The 16,341-nt window shown below is 30.9% G+C and overlaps 1 protein-coding gene across 1 annotated transcript in view; it reads left to right on the top strand.

Moving 5' to 3' along the window:
- Nucleotides 1-16,341, top strand: part of LOC113368480 (3-ketoacyl-CoA thiolase, mitochondrial) — a 70,382-nt gene that overhangs the window by 46,631 nt on the left and 7,410 nt on the right. The gene's annotated exons all lie outside the window — the stretch shown is intronic.

The raw sequence follows: 16,341 nt of genomic DNA, 5'->3' as shown, positions 1-16,341 counted from the left end.
TCGTTTGCAAGTTTTGCACGACCATCGGCCAAGCCGTGCCTTTCTAAATTGCAGAAAAGTGAAAAATTTTTCGTCCACGTTTTAGCTCGCGATTTTGAATCGATTTAAAAAATTTAAATACTGTTCGAAAGATATTGTTACAAGTTGAGAATCGACCTGATCAGTTTGTGGTAAAGATTCGCTGGAACAATTCCTTGTAATTAACTGCTGAAAACGACAAATAGTTTAATTTTAAAAATTCATCAAAATTTGAAAAAATATTGTAGTTCAAAATTTGTGTCATAAGTCGCTTTTGTAATGTAATAAGGCAATCAAGTCAATTAGAAATGGCTTTGGAATTAGTAAAAAAGTAAATGAACAGTCTACGTGTCGTAAATTTTTTTTTCTGTTATAATTTATTTTTGTAAAACAAGACTATTAATGTCTTATTTACAAAATTGGTGGGTGCAAAAAAGAAATAATACAAAAAAATACAATAAATTGAATAAAATAAAACAGAGTTAAAATAAAATAAAATAATAACAGTAATACAAAAATAATAACATAAATGAACTATGACATGGTGATGTATGCCGCGTAAGTAAGGGCGCGACATCGGGCTATGTGTTTGGTAGGTCGGAAGGCCATTTCTTGCTTAGTCTTCTTAACGGTCTGTGAATCGCTTGAATAGTAGAATTTGCATGCTGGATTAATTTATTGTTGAAAGATTTTTTTATTCTCTATTTTCATAAACTTCTAATTTTGATCATTTCGTTGACTGTAGAGATTTTCAAGTTTTTATGTAGGCAAAAGTTCGAAATATACCAAGGCGCATTAGTTAAGATACGTAGAATTTTGTTCTGGCACCTTTGAATAATGTTTGTTTTTGATTTACAAGCGCAACCCCATAGTTCTATTCCATAAGTCCAAATGGGCACTATAATAGTTTTACAGAAGCACCTTGTTATCTAGACAGATTTCGGATTTCCTTTCAGTTGGATTTCTTTTTATTTTCAATGTGCGTTCTCCGTGTCAATTTCGAGTTGATGAGCATGCCTAAATATTTAAAAGTGTTGCATAGTGGAATTATTGAATTGTTTATGGTGATAGGTGGACTATTGCGGTGTTTTAGTGAAACAATTATGTACTGAGATTTTTCGATATTGATTTTGATATTCCCTTCTAAAAATCATTTTTCGAGATTAGATAAATAGTATGGAACTGACAAGTTGCTGTTGTAATATCAGAATTGCATGAATTTATAGCTATGTCATCGGCGTAAGTGCATATGGTGAGAAGATTATCTGTGGGCATATCGCTTGTAAAAAGAAGATAAAGTACTGGGCTTAGGGGTACACTGTCCTGTGGTACCCCGCATTCTAAATTTTTAATGCTGGAAATCACTTCTTTAATTTTGATTCTAAATTTTTTATCAAGTAAAAATGAGTTTACGATATTGAAGTAGTTTGGAAAAGTTGTTTTAATTTTATATAGGAGTCTTGAGTGCCAAACATTATTAAAAGCCTGGCTGACATCCAAAAATACTGCTTCGCTGTGTTCTTTCTATTCATGGCTTCAAGAATACGAGACACCGTTCTGTTGCATTGTTGATTTGTAGAGCGGTCTTTTCTGATAAATAGTATGGAACTGACAAGTTGCTGTTGTAATATCAGAATTGCATGAATTTATAGCTATGTCATCGGCGTAAGTGCATATGGTGAGAATATTATCTGTGGGCATATCGCTTGTAAAAAGAGATAAAGTACTGGGCTTAGGGGTACACTGTCCTGTGGTACCCCGCATTCTAAATTTTTAATGCTGGAAATCACTTCTTTAATTTTGATTCTAAATTTTTTATCAAGTAAAAATGAGTTTACGATATTGAAGTAGTTTGGAAAAGTTGTTTTTATTTTATATAGGAGTCTTGAGTGCCAAACATTATTAAAAGCCTGGCTGACATCCAAAAATACTGCTTCGCTGTGTTCTTTCTATTCATGGCTTCAAGAATACGAGACACCGTTCTGTTGCATTGTTGATTTGTAGAGCGGTCTTTTCTGAAGCCAAACGGGTGGTGTGGAATCCAACTATCATTGGGATGAGCTTCTGACAATCTCTGCAACCAGGGCCGGTCCTGCCTTGCATGCGATGCATGCAAAAAATGCGGGCGCACGCCTTAGGGGGCGCCAAAACGAGATTCGGAAATTTGTTACTTTCATAAGAGTATCAAATACATACTTCTGTTGTCATTCAACAGTGGGAAGATTTGTTTCGATAAAATCTTTCAAATTGTTGAGATCATACAGTTTTTCTCGGTGCAACTCTTGATTAAAAGCATCATGCATTGAACGATTGGCGCATCCAGGCCTAATTGAATTAATAGTTTATTTGACATCATCAAGCACATATCTTCAATTAAAATCAATGCTTCGTTGTGAATTTCTTCACTGATTTGCATATTTGGATTTCCCATTCTATTCCGTATTTGACACAAAATATCATCACACATGCAATCTTTGTACTTGATCCACAAATCAATTGGGTTTGATGGAAGCATGTGGATATGATTATCAAAAACAATGTTCGTATTTGATGAGCGTGTGAGGATATTACAGCATCACTGAGAGTTTGATCCCAATGAGCGTCATTTTCTAGCAATTGTAAACATTGACAGGCTTCTCTGTAGGATCCACACAATTGACCATCAACATTTCGTAAATGTTGGAATGATGTTGGGCCACGTACATTGACTAATAGCAGTCGTAAATAGAAACATTCATCATTGCCTGGATGTACTGAATAAATTCGACCAATCGCATCGGTCGAATATACATCTGGGTATCCTGGTACTGCTTTTCCTTTTTTTCCGTCGTATAAATCTCCTTAAAGATTGATTCCAAGTATAGTATTTTGGCATTTCAGAATATAGCAGTGTTTGTGCAAAATTATCGTTTTGACATGTCTCAAATAAACTTGTTAATGTAGTAGATGGTGGCTCTTTGACCTGCGTTCTCTGCCGTAAAGTACACCCTTTGCCCATTTTCTAAATGCACAGCTAAGTGAATAACATAAGGGTGTCTCTCATGAATTGGAAAAGAAAATATTCTCCAAATTGCTTCATTACTACTAACATAGTGGCCCATTTGGTATTGAGTAACTTCATCATTGGAATTCTCTGCACCAATTCCAACGACAGCCATATCACTACCTTTGGTTACATACTTGCAAATGTATTTAATAGATTTTACTGAATGGCAAGATTCAACGTTTATGTGTGCTTTGAAGGTCTTTGATAAAATGAACATTCACATTGATTTTTTTTATCTTATATGACTTGAAGTCAAATCCTTTAAAGCTATACCAATTTTGTCGCCTGCCGAAAGTAAAACAAATGAAGTAATATCGAGAAGCCTACTACGATTATTTGTATTAGTTAGAAAAGGGCTGTTTTTAGGGTTTTTCCGACAATTATTCGATATTTTCTCGCCGTAAGAACCATCCTTGGACATCAACAAACATTTTAAAAAAAGAATTGGTCAAATTGGTCCAGGCGTTGTTGAGTTATGCGCTTACCAACACATTTTGCGATCCATTTTTATTCAGAATATAGCAGTGTTTGTGCAAAATTATCGTTTTGACATGTCTCAAATAAACTTGTTAATGTAGTAGATGGTGGCTCTTTGACCTGCGTTCTCTGCCGTAAAGTACACCCTTTGCCCATTTTCTAAATGCACAGCTAAGTGAATAACATAAGGGTGTCTCTCATGAATTGGAAAAGAAAATATTCTCCAAATTGCTTCATTACTACTAACATAGTGGCCCATTTGGTATTGAGTAACTTCATCATTGGAATTCTCTGCACCAATTCCAACGACAGCCATATCACTACCTTTGGTTACATACTTGCAAATGTATTTAATAGATTTTACTGAATGGCAAGATTCAACGTTTATGTGTGCTTTGAAGGTCTTTGATAAAATGAACATTCACATTGATTTTTTTTATCTTATATGACTTGAAGTCAAATCCTTTAAAGCTATACCAATTTTGTCGCCTGCCGAAAGTAAAACAAATGAAGTAATATCGAGAAGCCTACTACGATTATTTGTATTAGTTAGAAAAGGGCTGTTTTTAGGGTTTTTCCGACAATTATTCGATATTTTCTCGCCGTAAGAACCATCCTTGGACATCAACAAACATTTTAAAAAAAGAATTGGTCAAATTGGTCCAGGCGTTGTTGAGTTATGCGCTTACCAACACATTTTGCGATCCATTTTTATATATAAGATTATTCACTTTTTTTTAATATAAAATCTAGAATACTTAATAGATTATAATAAACAATCTAACTCAATGGATACGTAGACGCAAAAAGCATATTCAGTTTGCAATGTCATATCAGTAGAAACAATTCATTACTTTGCAAATTAGTAAATTATTGTTCCGCTTATTATTTAATGTACTTATTAAATTCTTCTCGTTTGAAGTTAATGTGGATTCGAAAAAGAAATTATCTAGTGTTCAAACCCGTAAGCGCAAACCTACGAAAGTTTAAATTATTGGGCATTATTGACGAAAAACTACGAGCTGATTTAGATTGAACGAAACTTGTTAAAAAAATAGATATAAATTATAATAGAGAAACATGGAAAATCGGAAGTCAGTGCATAGAAAATGGCTTATTAATACCGAGAAACTGAATAGTTACTTTTGTTTTTGTTGAAAATTTTTCTCATCTGATGAACTTTGAACGTTGAAGACATATGTGGTTAGATTTATGGAAATGGAGCAAATATGAAAAATGAAAGCAAAATGTACTAGAAACAAGAATCTTGAGCTTTTTTTATATCTATTGGTGTCCATACTAATTTTAATTATTAACTAAGCAGAAATAATCCACATACAAATATAATTGTGTTTTGTTTTCAATATAGTAAAGAAAATATGTAATTTCTTTGCATCTTTTAATAAAATACGTTAAAAATTTAACTTTAAAACAACAATCTGATATTCTGAATCAGATGGAAAAGTAAATGTGAATACAATTCGGTCCTTACGGTATCAATAAGAAGTTTACGATGCAATTTTGGATATTGTAAATAATGAATAAAAAAATTAAAATAAAATTTAAAAAATCCAACATGAAAACAGTGTTCTGTTTAAAAATGAAACAAGTAAAATGTTTCAAAATCCAAATATTAATATTACACACATGTTAAAAATACTTGAAAATGTAGAATATTTGATTATGGTCAACCCGCAAATCGCTTCGATTTTCTAAATAAAATTAGAATCAATGTATTTTATAAGCTTTTAGATTATATTTATTTTTTTGTGTACTAAATCCAGAATGATTAACCCCTTCGATTCGGATGCCAAAAATTCGCGAGTGGAAAGTGTTAAAAATCAATTTGAATAATTTACGTAAATATTTATATAATTATGATGATAAATGTTAAAACAGTTAAAATTATTGGGGGGGGCGCTAGAACAAATCTTGCCTGCGGGCGCTGAGAACCCCAGGACCGGCCCTGTCTGCAACAGAAGTCTTTCTAAAAATTTTGATTCTTCTGACTTGACAGTCTTCCAGGCTGTGGGCTAATAATTATATTGAAGGATGGCGTTGAAAATATTTGTTATATATAAAATACCTTTTATAGCCAATTCTTTTATCATTTTTGGAGAAATTTTATTCATACCTGGGGAAGATCGGTTTTCCCTCTTTTTTATTTCACATAAGACATCATTTGGTGAAAAATGTCCTTATGGTGTTGCATGTATGGGTTGATTTACAAAATTGTTAATTAAAGTATTCTGGGAAATATTTTGAGCGCTAAAAATGGTACTTAGATGATCTGCAAATGCCTCCGCTTTTTCTTTGTTGCTTTTTGTCCAAATGTAACCATTTTGACTTGTAATTTTGTTGTAGGGGTTTACTTTTGTTCTTGATTGGTTTCCATATGGAGTTATCGTACCTATTTAGCTATAGAATGTACAATTTTCCCATTCTTTCTCAGTGTGTTATTGAGATGATTAATGAATGTCTTATCAGTTGATAGATCAGGCTGTTGCCAGGTAAGTCCTGCTTTTCGTTTCTGTGCAATTAGCTTCTTAATTTCTTGCAGAATTATTAGATTATCATTTCTTAGAATAATATTTGGGGTGATCTGCTTGGTTGCTTCACGTACAATCTCAGAAAAATGTTTATTTATTTTCTATATCAATAACGCTTGTAGGCCTTGATTTTGGAAATAATTTTGAATCAAGTATGGATTTAAATTGTGTCCAGTTAAAAAATTTGTTGTGACTTGTGAAGAATGTGATTGTTGTTAGCTGGAGTAGGAAATGTGCTAAAGGTCATAAGTATTGGAGAATGATCAGAAGAGAGATTGTAACTAGTGTTAGAAGTATCGAGGCAAAAGATCGATATTGAGTACTTTAAAAAATATCTAATCAACATATCTGTTCGGACGTCTTTTCGTTTTATTATATTAGCCATGAAGGTGATAAACTTCAAGGCATTAAACTTTACACGGAATGGTTGATACCCCTGGTAGAGGGGGAGCGGAGTGTATTAATTGAACTAGTTGTTCACTTCTAAAAGTAAAGTCCGCTTAACAACATGTAAATAACCAATAAAAATAAATATATCTTCTTTCCTTATAATTTAGTAACAAATCAGTGATTGTAATTAGAACAACAAATACATAATATACAAACAAATCAATGTTTAATACAGTCCACAACTACAAGGGCTACCCAACAACCTGAATTATCGAAGGAGAGTTTTAATAAATTCTATAACTACGTAACAAAAGTACATTTTGGTCATTCGAACCGTATCGTGAATTACAAGCAGTTAATTAAAGTACAATAGTGATAACAAATTTCTAAGTGTTGTGAAGAAGAAACAATCAAAAGCGGCAACATTTTATAACCACGTGGCGGACAGACCAGAGCAAACAAGCAGGGCAACGAAGGCTGAGGACAATTACAATATCTACACACGTGTATTACAAGTAAGTCTGTTTTCATTCCTTTCATAATATCCCAATAATTTCACATATTGCTCGGTTGTGTTTAATATAGTATACAAAATGGCGAAACTTAAAGCAAAGCGTGGATTCATTAAATCCAAATTGACGCAAGTGCAAAATTTTGTAAATTCATTAGATTCCACAATACTAGATGAAAATATAATTATTGAATTAAATACCAGACTCGAAAAGATATTACCAATTATTGGTGAATTAGAAACGATACAATATGAAATTGAATTAATTGAGGATGTATCAGAAAGCGATAAGGAATCTTTCGAAAATGATTATTTTAGAACAATAGCTAAATTAAAATTTATAATTCAAAATTTCAATGACACCAAAAAATGTAAAGACGATCAGCAAACAATAGTGCCGTCTAGCATTGATTTGTATACAAATATCAAAAATATTAAATTGCCAATAACTAAACTTCCCACGTTTGATGGAAGTTACGATAAATAGTTAGAATTTCATGATTCATTTAATGCTTTGGTGCATAGCGACAATTCTTTAAGCAAAATTCAAAAATTTTATTATTTAACTTCATCATTAGAAAAAGATGCCAAAAATAGCATTGCAGCTATAGAGGCAACCGATTCTAATTATGATATAGCATGGCAAATTTTAAAAAAACAGGTTTGAAAATAAACGGTTAATCATACATAATCACATAATGACAATTTTTGATAGTCCGAAATGTAGTCGCGAATCTCACTCAGAATTAAGAACGTTATTAGAAACGATTTCTAGGCATCTACGCTCATTAGAGTCATTAGGCGAACCCACAGATAAATGAGACACAATTATTATATTTATATTCACAAACAAATTCGATATGCGTACGTTACGGGATTGGGAATCCTTTACCTGTAGCAAAGAAAAGCCGACGTTGACAGATATTAATAATTTTATTAAACAAAATGTGATATTTTAGAAAAGTTATCCACAAATATTAGTAGTAAATCTTTTTCTAATAATATTAATAAATCTTTAGCTCAACACATAAAATACAAGAGCACAAATAATAATCATAATTTATCAATTAATTATCTGTCAACGGGGCAGCAAACTTGCTATTTATGTGAAGAAAATCACTCTTTATATTACTGCAAGCAATTCAAATCGCTATCTATTAAAGATAGGATAAGTAAAATCAAAGAATTAAATTTATGTATTAACTGTTTAAAGCTAGGGCATAAGGTAGTGGCTTGTTTAGCATTTCCATGCAAAACATGTAAATTGAAACACAATACATTACTTCATTTTGATGATATTGGTACAAATCCTAGCACATCGGGTGCAAATTTAACGGTTGCCAATTATTCGACAAAAAATATTAATACTAAATTGCAGTCACCAGTAATGTTAGCAACAGTTGTTATAAAAGTACAAAACTCGAGCGGAAAGTTTATAGAATGTCGGTGCCTTTTAGATTGCGGGGGACAAAGTAATTTTATTACGGCAGATACCTACAAAGGGCTAGGTATAAAATTAGACAAATCAAATCATACAGTTATGGGCGTCGGGCAGATAGCAACCAATATTCAGTTTTCAACAAATATAAATTTTAAATCTACAAATACGTCATTTAAATCAAATATAAATTGCTTAGTAATAGATAAAATAACGGAACCTCTTCCAGTAGTCCCTATAGTTAATAAATTTAAAATTCCGGCAAATATTTCTTTAGCTGATCCGGAATATAATAAGACGCGGAATATAGATATACTTTTAGGGGCAGATATGTTTTGGAAACTTTTATCGGTAGGTAGAGTTAAATTGGGAGATAATACACCAATTTTACAGAAAACGTTATTAGGGTGGATATTAGTTGGTTCCTTTTCTCCGAATTGCACATATTCAAAACATTCAACAAATTTATTGGCAGTTAGAAGAAATAAGAAACAATATTAGTAATTTAACTGACGACGAAACGTTTTGTGAAAATCATTTTATAACAAATTTTAAACGCGATTCTACTGGTGGATTCATAGTGAAAATTCCTTTTAAAGATAACAAAGTTCACTTAGGAGATTCTAAAACTCATGCTCATTTCTGACACTTGAACGTAAATTTCACAGAAATAGTTTTTAAAAGTAGATTACGTAAATTTTATTAACGAGTATATTCAATTAGGACATATGTCTGAAGTTAGTAATTTTAAAATTAAGTCAAATAATCAATATTTTTTGCCACATCAAGCTGTAAAAAATGAATATAGTTCAAGAACAAAAACGAGGACGACAGGGATTGGCAATTGATTGTTTGGCGGGCCAATCCAACAGATGATTTAAAAACTTGTGAATTAAATAGGTTCACATATGGTACAGCATCTGCATAATTTTTAGCTATACGTTATCTTGAACAATTTTAAAGTATTGGTAGTAATTGCAATCAAGCTTTTAAAGTATTGATAGTAATTGCACAAAAACAATTCCAATTAGATTATAAGAATCTTGTCAATTCTAAATCGCTTAGTAAATTTTATGATTAAATCCTTGTATGGATAATTCGAAAAATTATACGAGTAAGCGGTCGATTAAAAAACACTAATTATTCATTTGATAAAATTAATCCTATAATATTATGCTCAAAACATAAATTAATTACGTTAATATTGCATCAAGAGCATCACCGATTACTACACTGTGGTGCTCAACTACTTCTCGCAAGTATTAGAGAACGGTTTTAGCCAATTTCTGGACGTAACGCTTGTAAAGAAATTATTCGTGAATGCGTTACTTGTTTCAAAGCAAAATCATCGTCAAATGATTATCTAATGGAAAATTTGCCTAGTAGTAGAGTTAATCAAGATTTCGATTTAGCAATGTCGGCCTTGATTATGTTGGACCTTTTATTATCAAAGATGGAATTACACGCGGTGCCAAATTTATTAAAGTTCATATTTGTATTTTTATTTACATGTGCATCAAGGCTGTTAATTTAGATTTTGTTAGCTATTTATCGATAGAATCTTTTTTACAAACAGTAATACGATTCATTGCTAGAAGAGGCATTTCTAGTAATATATTTTCAGACAATGCAACATTTGTTGGGACAAACAATCATTCGAAAAATTTATATAAATGTTTATTGAAGTCTAACAAAGAAATTAGAAGTAAATTATTAAATCAAAATATTAGCTGTCATTTTATACCGGCTAGATCTCCTCATTTCGGCGGACTGTGGGAAGCTGGGGTAAAAAGTTTAAAATACCATCTTCGTAGGGTGTTACGTCAGTAAATTATGTTACCAATGTATACATTATTAACACAAATCGAAGCAATTTTGAATTCTCGTCCATTAACTCCCTTATCCTCTGATCCATCAATCCACTAACCTCAGCACATTTCCTGATCGGCAGATTATTAACATCACTTCCAAAAAATTCACTTTCCCACATCCCAGAAAACAGACTAACAAAACTCCAGCATCTTGAAAAGCTAAGGCAGCATTTTTGGACAAGATGGCACAAGGAATATCTAGGAGAATTACAATCTTATACTTATTCCTATACTTATTGTTAGTTCAAAATTGCTATGTTTATATTTTTAAAAGCTGTAGCTTTTCAAGGCGGCCGGCATGTTCGGACGTCTTTTCGTTTTATTAGATTGGCCATGAAGGTGACAAACTTCAGGGCATTAAGCTTTACACGGAATGGTTGCTACTCCTGGTAGAGGGGGTAGCGGAGTGTTTTAATTGAACTAGTTGTTCACTTCTAAAAATAAAGTCTGCTTAACAACATGTAAATAACCAATAAAAATAAATATATCTTCTTTCATTATAACTTAGTAACAAATCAGTGATTGTAATTAAAACTGCAACAAATACATAATGTACAAACAAATCAGTGTTTAATACAGTCCACAGATACAAGGGTTAAATTATAACCCAACAACCTGAATTATCAAAGGAGAGTTTTAATAAATTCTATAACTACGTAACGTATAGTACAATATCGATGCCGAAAAAATATCGTGGCGAAAGTATCGATAGTACTCAATATCGAATTTTGAGTACTTTTCATCAAAATCAGACATAAGTGCAAGAAAGATCTAAAATCACAATATTATAATGAATTCTATTTCTTGTATCTGATGTGTTAAATCAGAATCATTTTCAATATTGTAAAATGTTAACAGTAATTTTTCAATACTAAGTTCGAATTCTATACTTTTTCAAAAAAACAGACAAGTCATAATAGTTAAGTATTTTTGATTAATACAATATAATAGTCTGATACTATTCGACGAGTATTATCATTTGAAATAATTATATTCCGATTCTTTTTCACGTAAGATACTAATATATTGAAATTGATGAATATTATTATTTGAAATAATTATATTTTGGTTCATTTTTACATAAAATACTAATATATTGAAATTGATGAGTATCATTATTTGAAATAATAATATTTCGATTCTTTTTTACGTAAAATTCTAATATATTGAAATTGATGAGTATTATTATTTGAAATAATCATACTTCGATTGTTGAATATGTTTTTATTAACATTTTGGTACTTTAAAAAGCCGTTTCATTTTACATAAGAGTAACGCATAAACATCTTTATTTATTAGTGTGGTCATATTCATTGTGGGTTTGAGACTAATGACCCTTCGGGATCGTTTTTTGACACTTCTTTGAACAGTTTTGACCACCTAGAGAGTCAATGAGTGGTGTTCATAGATTATTATTCATTTGATGTATTGCCCTTAAAGAACTTACTCATATATATATATATATATATATATATATATATATATATATACGTATATATATATATATATATCTTATATATATATATATATATATATATATATATATATATATCTTATATATAAAATTCTTCTGTAACAATGTAAGTTTCTTTAATTCTCCTAAATTATAATTCGGATTTTCATGAATCTTCCTGAAGTTTGTTCGGGAAATTTTCTAGAATGTTTTGATTCATAGAAATATAGTTAGATTGTAGAAATAAATGGAAAAAATTACAAAAACCCGCTTATCATTGTTTGATCTTTAAAATATTTAAGGCATGGTTTGACATTAAAACAAATGACAACTGTCATTTGCCAAATATTTCTATTCACTTATAGGCTAAGGCAATATTAAAATATAATAAATTCATGATTAAAAATAAAGAAAATGTAATGTCTACATTATTATTGTCGAAAAGCAGCTGAGATGTGCCGTAATTAAAATAATATAAGATGCAAATAATACAACATGCGTCCATAGACCTTATACAATTTCATGGACTGCTAGTCCCCATACATTTCTCAAGTAAAAAAGTGTCAAAAGATGTTCTATGGTATGAGGGCATACGAGGGTAATTTCGCGGCCGAGATATGTCAAACTTGATCGCTTGAACGTCAAATGAAAGTCCGTGTGTTCGAAATTGTTGGGAAACAATTATATAATAAACAATTTATGTTAAACTAATGAATGTAATGAACTATTTATATATTTATTTATTTATTTTAGTTATACAAAGTGTTTAAGGAAAATAAGAAAAAAAATTAAAAATATATTTTACATATAAAATTCACTGAAAATAAGAACAGTTGGCTAGAGCTATTATGGGAAATTAGAAAGCAATAATGAAATATTTGTTTAAATGTAATATATTTATTATTGGTGTTTAAAAAGCACAATTTTTGTGTGAAAGTGGTGTACATATTTATCAACTTTGCTTTTTTATGTTCTTCATGGTGCATTCTAATTGTTAAATACATTTTTGTGACAAAGTTGAAAAGGTCATGATAGTGCTGGACAAATTGCTGGAAATGGCTTAATCTAAAAAAATGTGCAAGTCCCAAGTCATTCAACTTTCGGAGAATCGTGCTTTCATATGAACTTTTGTACATTCAATTTAAAGAATTTCGAATTAGGGTTTCTATATATAAACATAATTTAAACATTTCATCGGAAGGATATGAAAGATATCCTCGATTTTTTATATCGATGAATGTCGAATTTCCCGGAATACTTGCAAAGCATTCAGAACAGGTTTTACTACAATCAGGAACTTTACCACAGACGAAACACATTTTAGAAGACACTTTACTTTTAACAATTTTACAACAGGTATATTTTTATCCTCTTTTGGTTTAAAAACCCGAGCGATCAAACATCACGTGAACCCAAGTAACTGTAAAATTTAAGCGATCGAGTGCATTCGACTAATCTCGGTAAAGCTCGTGTTCGTATTTGACATATCTCGGCCGCAAAATTACCCTCGTATGCCCACATACCATAGAACATCTTTTGACACTTTTTATGCGTTCAACTAGCAGTCCATGTATTGTATAAGGTCTATGCATGCGTCTGACAGTCTGCGCATGCGACTGACGCGCACGGCGAATCGTGTTCTCAACGTACGCGTGATTTGCTTTTGCTTGCAATCATTTTGTCTGCGCACTTTGCGAACAGATTCGCCGTACGAATTCGTGCAAAGGAGACGAGCCATAAGTGATTGCGCTCAAAAATATTCAATTTGCTGTCGTTTTGCCTTACTATACTAAGTCACAATACAAAAAAAAATTATTTAGAAATTTCATTGTGTCAAAAATTCATATGTTTGTTATTGGATACGGAATATTTACTCAATGGAGCGCTTTCGGTCTGAGCTTTTGTTACTGTTTTCCAATTCGTTTGGAATTTTGGAACTAGGTTCATCTTACTCTTCAGAAGTGAAAACAATTTAGACTCCTTTACCATTTCTCTGGTGGATGACATTTCTTTTCAGTGGTGTAATTTTACTTTTTTTCAAAATAACGTTGGGTATCGATAAAAGAACTAATTATAAGAGAAAAATGTTCAATAATGTTTTTCAAAAAAGCAAATACTGTTCAAGTTACTGGCTACTGAAAATTTGTTTCTTTTTTGCGTTTTTCATCATTTTTTGCTAATATCTTCAAAAATATACATTTTAACGAAAATCATGTAATGAACAAAATTATATCAATTAAAATCTTAATAAATCGCTATTTTATAGTGTTTTAGGAACATTATTAGGCTAGATATGATAATTGGTTTTTATAGTGCTCAAAATAAGCTTTAAAATGAGTACTTTTGCGTGTAAAATGAGTAAACTATCATGCAAATAAAAGACGCATATAATGTTTTTTCATTTAAATCAAATAGTTTTTCAGTGCCATTTCCACCAAATTTAAAAATAGTCGTATTCCATCTAGAATTAACTTGGTTTAAGAGATCTTGATGGATTCTAGAAAATACCACAACTTTAGTACAAACGATTTTCAAAAAACTCATGATTTCATAAAAAAAAAAAACTAAAAAACATCCAATTTCTCATTATAATATCTCTGAAAGAATACGTATAAAAGTATGTATATATATGAAAATTCGAGGTATTTTTCTGACTAATTATTGTTGTTTATTATTTTTCCATTACACAAATATTGATAGAGGTATTAATTAAGGAGTGCGCGGCTGTCCAACCAGAGGTCTTTCGAGCCCTTTAACCCTTCGCCGTTTCACAATGAGAGAAGTTACGGTAAAATTTATGATAAAGTTGTAGCTCATTTAATCACCTTTAAAATAGTGTATTACAAGTTCTGATAAAATCAGAATTAAAAGAGTAATAATCCAATTAATGCGGTGGATGGTGACGGAGTGCAAATTGTTTTTACTTCTGAACTTAAGATAAAGATTAGTCTATTTCCAAAATATCAAGTAAATTGGAGCACAGTAAAAAAATTCACAGAGCAATAATTTTGTTGATCGTAAGTTGAATAGAGCACATGTGAACAGGATTTGACAAATTAATTCACTTCAAATATAAACTTAAGCAATAATGTATATTGATTTATTGGAGAAAAAAATGTAATTTAGATATTAAAATTACTAAAAGACAGTTAAAAGATGGTACGAAATTATAAATATTATAGGCAACATTATTGAAGCAATTATTTTGGGTAGAAAAATAAAAGGTGATATTGCACCTTCGCCGCAAATGCTATATATTAATTCTTTCTGAATTTGTTGTACTTTTTAACACTTTCGACTCGGGAGTCAGACTGCCACTCGGTACGCTGCGCTCGGAATATTATAGTGCTATACTTATCTCTCAACTCGGAATTTTTGTTTGTATCGGATTTTTTCAAAATGTAGTTATATTGCTTTTAAATATAGTTATTATGATAATAAAATAGAAAATTTTGAAAATTAAAAAAAATTGCACTCAAAACCATGCTATATTGTTTGAAAAATCATTTCTTCACAGATCTTTATTAGAATTATGGGGATCATGAGCTAATAAATTAATTGTGTTATATATTTATTTATAAAATTAATAAATCAATCAATAAATGAATGTAATAGTAAATTAATTTTTAAAAAATAAAAAAAAAATGTAAGTTTAGTTTGCGACGAGTCGTCGCCGACACGATTTGCCGCCGGAGAGGCGGCATCCGAGCGCAACGGTAAAACATATCATGCCGCCGGAGCGGCGGCATCCGAGCGCAACGGTAAAATGACTATGCCGCCGGAGCGGCGGCATCCGAGTCGAAAGGGTTAAAAGATTTTGATTTTCAACACGTGTATCTTATGCTATGACCATAAATCACAAAGGCAGACGATCATTTTTAGTGTGATAAATTTGGAAAATCAATGTTTTAGTCGTGAATAAGCAAAAAATCATTCATTTATACATCCACATCTACAGGTATGACTAAATAAAATACTATATAACACTTAAATGCAATAAAATAAATTGAGCTATTGGAAATAAATTTGTTCTATAAATCGCAGTGTATAATTTTTAATATACAATTTTATTGAACATTTTTTAATATTTGTTAAATGAATAATTAAAGTGTTAACTGTGGGAATTGAGAACAATCATTTTATTTGAAACAGTTCTACATTCAACATCACTCATATATTGGTGTAAATAGTAATTCAAAAAACAGTAATTATTATTTTTAACTAAGCAGTAAATATAAGTATAAAATATTGAAAAATTAGTAGACGTGGGTACAGAACAACGTCTGTCGGGTCAGCTAGTATATATATATATATATATATATATATATATATATATATATATATATAACATAAACATCATTCAAAGGTGCCAGAATAAAATTCTGCGTATCCTTACTAATGCGCTTTGGTATATTTCGAATTATTGCCTACATAAGGATTTGAAAATCTCAACAGTCAACGAAATGATCAAGATTAGAAGTTCATCTTTCAACAATAAATTAATCCAGCATACAAATCCTACAATTCAAGCGATTCACAGACCGATAAGAAGATTGAGCAAGAAATGGCCTTCCGATCTACCAAACAC

Source organism: Ctenocephalides felis, unplaced genomic scaffold, assembly GCF_003426905.1.
Source record: "Ctenocephalides felis isolate EL2017-DRISC unplaced genomic scaffold, ASM342690v1 CF-g0.4_SCAFFOLD_01170, whole genome shotgun sequence".
NCBI lineage: Eukaryota > Metazoa > Arthropoda > Insecta > Siphonaptera > Pulicidae > Ctenocephalides > Ctenocephalides felis.
The sequence above is the reverse complement of the archived record's forward strand: the minus strand, read 5'-3'. Positions and strand labels throughout refer to the sequence as shown.